Genomic DNA, 6,000 nt, shown 5'->3' with positions numbered 1-6,000 from the left:
TGAAATGCTTGGTATGTGTGGGATCTGACCATCTAGTTGTTTATCTTTAGTAGCCTCTCTTACCGGGAAATGTCTCCTAGTGTTACCGCTGAGCCATGGTAGCTTGCTACTGCTCTGGAACACTTAGGCTGGCCGGCATGTGTCCTTCTTCGTTCCTGTGTCTGTCCCTTCGGGGAAATGTCACGCTTTGAGTACCGGAGTCCTGTTAGCCCGCTACAGCCCGGTTTACCGGAGTCCTGCTAGCCCAGTGCTACAGCCCGGACCCACTTGCTGATGACCGACACGTTCGAAGCTGGGTCATGGATGCCTGTCCCTGTAAGTCTGTGCCACTTTGGGTTTACGACTAGTCATGTCAGCCCGGGCTCTTTATCATATGGATGCTAGCGACACTATCATATACGTGAGCCAAAAGGCGCAAACGGTCCCGGGAAAGGTAAGACGACACCCGTGGGGATACCGTGCGTGAGGCCGCAAAGTGATATGAGGTGTTACCAGCTAGATCGATGTGATATCGAGTCGGGGTCCTGACAGCGTTGGCATCAGAGCCGGACTGCCTGTAGGTTCTCCAAGCCAAACTGGTCGATGTTGAGTCTAGAAATTCTTTAGTTATATGTAGGGGAATTGTTTGTGGGATGGAACGTAAGGCTCTTTTTTACTCCTCTATCTTATGACATTCTGATCTGAGTCAGTCCATTCTTCCACCGGGGGTTAAGGAATTAGGATCTGCTCTCTCTATCAGGATCACGAGTTACTAATCAGTAGTACCTTATAAGTTTGATGGATACAAGCCTAGTTCAGTTCTACCACCACATTATGTTGCCAACATGGTTTCAGAACCTTGATATGATGATGTTGAGTGTGTACGAAATCCTTTGTCAAATGTCTCAAAATCCTTTTTGAGCATTTACAGCTGTTATGCTGCCGAAATTTTGCTAGAAATTCTAATGCCTTTGCATTATAACTGTGTTTTCAGATGGCCACTCGCGACCTCAATCAAATGGTTCGCCTGACTCGATGCCTAGATGTACCCGGCCATACTGCTAAGTTGGTCAGGGTAATGACTGAGGCTGGATATCGCTGGTATCCCGAGTACACGGTCGAAGAGCAATTCCGGGACTTTAATCAAAGCCAGTATCTCTGCACTGTCAGGATATTTCCATCTTATCCTGGATCCACTGAGCCTCTGCACTGCTCCTATGGACTCGGGGTTACTATTGAGATGGCTGTGCAGGACGCCGCCTACTCTATGATGACCATTATGCGAGTCAGATCTGGTCTATTTCGGGACTCTGACTTCCGGTATATGCCAGGATCACTTCCGGGAGCACAAGGGTATCTCCAGGCTATCTATGCTGACTCCACTCAGGAGGATTCACGGACTCGCACCACTGCTGAGATGCTCGAGGATAAGGACCGTGAAAATCGGGCCTTAAGGTTAGAGCTCTTCAATACCCGTGCTGACCACTGGGCCACTTTGACTCGGTTCGCACCGGCGGTGCAAGCTGGATTCTCAGATATGCGCGATCTCTATCCTGTGAGATCTGCTCTGCCAGACGTGATGGTTTGGCGTGATGTAGGAGGCATCACCCCACCTCGCGGTCCCCGCAGGCCACCGTTTGTTGGTCCACGACCTCATCCTAGCCCCTATGGTCCACAAGCTCCGCGAGATCGTCTGTTTCCGGATGTCTTCCCAGAGGAATTGCCAGGTGTTCCACCTGACAGGGATGTCGAGTTCATAATCGACCTCATCCCCGGAACCGTTCCGATTGCTAGAAGACCCTATAAGATGGCACCCCTAGAACTAGCCGAGCTTAAGAAACAACTCGATGAATCCTTGAAAAAGGGCTTCATCCGCCCTAGTTCATCTCCGTGGGCTTGCCCCGTCCTATTCGTTAAGAAAAAGGATGGTACGGACCGAATGGTTGTAGATTACCGACCTGTCAATTTGGTCACAATCAAGAACAAATACCCGCTTCCCAGGATCAACGACCTGTATGATCAGCTCGCTGGATCCTCAGTCTTCTCCAAGATGGATTTGAGGTTGGGCTACCATCAAATCAAAATCAGAAACGGGGACATTCCTAAAACGGCCTTTGTTACTCGTTATGGCCAATACGAGTGCACCGTCATGTCCTTCGGTTTAACCAACGCTCCAGCCACTTTTTCTCGGTTAATGAACTCAATCTTCATGGAGTATTTGGATAAATTCGTCGTAGTTTATCTCGATGATATACTCATCTACTCTAAGAACGAGGAAGAACATGCCGAACTTCTAAGGCTAGTGTTGAAGAAACTTCGAGAGCATCGCCTTTATGCCAAATTCTCTAAATGTGCATTCTGGTTGTCAGAAGTGACCTATCTAGGTCATGTAATATCTGGTAAAGGTATTGCTGTTAACCCTGAGCGAGTTCAAGCCGTCCTTGATTGGACTCCACCCGAATCGGTCAAGCAAGTTCGGAGTTTTCTAGGCTTAGCGAGCTATTGCCGTCGCTTTGTCGAGAACTTCTCCAAAGTTGCTAAACCTCTAACCGAACTCCTCAAGAAAGATAAAAAGTTCGAATGGACTCCACAATGTGAGCACAGCTTTCAGGAACTGAAAAGACGCCTGACCTCTGCTCCCGTGCTGGTACCGCCAAACTTCTCCAAGGACTTTGTTATCTACTGCGACGCCTCACGACAAGGGCTAGGTTGCATTCTCATGCAAGATCGACACGTAATTGCTTACGCTTCACGGCAATTGCACCCACATGAGGAGAATTATCCTACTCATGATCTAGAACTTGCAGCCGTAGTCTATGCACTTAAGACCTGGCGACATTACCTCCTCGGTAATCGTTGCGAAATATTCACTGATCACCAAAGTCTGAAGTACATCTTCACCCAACCGGATCTGAATCTTAGGCAAAGACGTTGGGTTGAATTGATCACAGACTTCGACTTAGGAATAACCTACACCCCAGGGAAAGCCAACGTCATGGCTGATGCGCTAAGTCGTAAATCTTATTGTAACAACCTGATGTTACAACAAAGTCAACCGCTTCTCCATGAGGAATTTCGGAAGCTTAACCTTCACATTGTACCTCAAGGTTTTCTCTCCACCTTGGTGGCAAAACCTACCCTTACGGATCAAATTATCAAAGCACAGAAGGTAGATCCGGGAATCTCCCGCATCAAGAGAAACATTCAGAAAGGAATTGCGAATTGTTTCTCCGTTAATGAACAAGGAGTCGTATACTTCGGGGATCGACTAGTGGTTCCCAAGGTGCGCAACCTGAGGCGATTGATCCTTAAGGAAGCTCATGAATCTCCTCTCACTATTCATCCCGGTAGTACTAAGATGTATCAGGACCTACGCCAGAGGTTCTGGTGGACTAGGATGAAGAGAGAAATTGCTCAGTATATTGCAAATTGCGACGTCTGTCGTCGTGTAAAAGCAGAGCATCAACGGCCTGCTGGCACCCTTCAACCCTTAGCTATTCCTGAATGGAAATGGGATAAAATTGGTATGGATTTCATTACCGGTTTTCCCAGGACCAAGAGAGGGAATAATGCTATCTTCGTCGTGGTCGATCGTCTTTCCAAAGTAGCTCATTTCTTACCTGTTCGTGAGAGTATAACCGCTAGTCAGCTGGCAGATTTGTACATCTCCCGAATAGTGTCTCTCCATGGTGTTCCTTTGGAAATCAATTCGGATCGAGGAAGTCTTTTCACCTCTCGATTTTGGGAAAGTTTCCAAAATGCTATGGGAACCCGTCTCTCCTTTAGCACCGCTTTCCACCCTCAGTCAAGTGGTCAAGTGGAACGCGTCAACCAAATTCTAGAAGACATGCTTCGAGCCTCTGTTATCTCGTTCGGAATGGACTGGGAGAAGTGCCTTCCATTTGCCGAATTCGCTTACAACAACAGCTATCAATCTAGCTTGGGTAAAGCCCCTTTTGAAGTTCTCTATGGACGACGATGTCGAACACCCCTTAACTGGTCAGAGACCGGGGAAAGACAATTCTTTGGCCCGGATATGATTCAGGAAGCAGAAGAACAAGTTCGTATCGTTCGTGAAAAGTTGAGAACAGCCCAATCTCGCCAAAAGAGTCAATATGACCGAAAGCATAAGGCTATGACTTTCGAGGTTGACGAGAAGGCTTATCTTCGGGTCACCCCTCTGAAGGGAACCCATCGTTTCGGTATCAAAGGCAAATTGGCTCCTCGTTACATTGGACCTTTTCGCATTCTTGCCAAACGAGGAGAAGTTGCCTACCAATTGGAACTACCTCCGCACCTCTCCAGAGTTCACGATGTCTTCCACGTTTCTCAACTCAGGCGTTGCTTCTCGGATCCTATCCGTGAAGTGGACCACGAAACGCTTGATCTCCAAGATGATCTTACATATCGAGAGTACCCCATCCGTATCCTCGATCAGGCCGAGCGTACCACGCGACGTCATAACATCAAGTTCCTCAAAGTTCAATGGTCGCATCATTCTGAAGATGAAGCAACTTGGGAAAGGGAGGATCGTCTTCGACTTGAGTATCCCGCCTTCTTCCCGGAGGAACCCAAATCTCGGGACGAGATTCTTTTGAGTGGGGGTGAGTTGTCACACCCTAGCTAGTCATGCATTAGAGTGTTGCATCATGTTTACTCTTTCAGCAGAAACTTGAAATGGGGATGACAGAACCCCCAGTCCCCTCTGAAACCAACTAGGGTTTACTAAAATAATTTTCAATGAACCTGAAATGCCCTTCTAAAATGCCCATCATTTTTGTCTTGGTTCAGAACCTCTGCAAAAGTGGTGCACATTTTCCTAGGCCATCCTAGGGTTTTTGAATTAAATCATAACTATTTGAATTTGGGCATTTAAAATAATATAAAATATTTAAATGCTCAAATATCTCCAAACTAAAATGTTTCATGTTGGAAATAATCCAACTATGAGCCAGGAGTAGTTTGGTGATTTTTGGAATTGCCTAGGTATTTTATTTAATTCAACAAAGTTGCAGATATATTAAATAAAAACAGAAAACAGAAAAGAAAGGGGAAGACTTACCTGTGCGGCCCAGCCAGCCGGCCGGCCCAGCCAGCAACCGACCCAGCCCAGCACTGTAGCTCCCCGTCGTCTTCCTCCCCACGCCCCGAAGCTGCTGCGTGCTCGCGCGCGCGCGGCCGCGCGGCCACCTCCTGCTTGCCGACGCCCTCCTGGCCGCGTGGACGACGCCCGCAGCCCGTCCCGATCCCCCCTGCTCTCTCTCACTCTCCCTGGCTCTCTCCTTCCTCTCTCTCGCTCTCTCTCTCGCTCGGCCGAACACGACCGTCGCCGCCGTTCGCCATAGCCACCGCCTCCGACCACCCCTCGCTCCCCCGATTAGCTCAGAAGCTCCGCCACAACTCCCTCTTCCTCCCCACCGCTCCACGGGTCCCCGGAAGCCCTGCATCGCCGCCACGTCGCCGTTCCCCTCTTCGGACTCCGACCACCGTCGCCGTCAAATTCGTCGTCTCCGGCGCGTCCCCGAGCCCGCTTCGACGCCCACTGCAACCGCGGTGAGCCCCCGGAGCGTTTCCCCCTTCTTCCCTGGTCTCTCCCGACCTCTAGGCCCTAGCTCCACCTCGACCGAGAGCTCCACGCCGCCGGCGATGTCGCCGTCGTGGCCACGGTCGCCGTAGCGCCCAACCGAGCTCGCCATCGTGCTCCACACATCACCAGGAGCACGTAGAACGCACCAACGCCTCCCCAAACCCCCTGCAACACTGATCCCGACCGCACCCGAACTCCGGCCACCGCAGCCGAGCTCGCCGCCGTCAACTCCGGCCACCCCGAGCCCAACCACCACCACCAATAGACGCGGCTCAGCCTCAGCAACACGTAGATGCCTTCCGCCGTCCATTTGGTCGCCGGAATGGCAAAAAGCACTCTCGCCGCCGTCTCGGATCTCGCCGGCGTCATGTCGCCGGTGGGGTTTGACTTGACCGACCTGGGGTTTGACCCCCCAGGGTCACTGACGCGTGGGC

This window comes from Triticum aestivum, chromosome 7B (genome assembly GCF_018294505.1).
Source record: "Triticum aestivum cultivar Chinese Spring chromosome 7B, IWGSC CS RefSeq v2.1, whole genome shotgun sequence".
Lineage (NCBI taxonomy): Eukaryota > Viridiplantae > Streptophyta > Magnoliopsida > Poales > Poaceae > Triticum > Triticum aestivum.
This window is presented reverse-complemented; position numbering follows the sequence as displayed.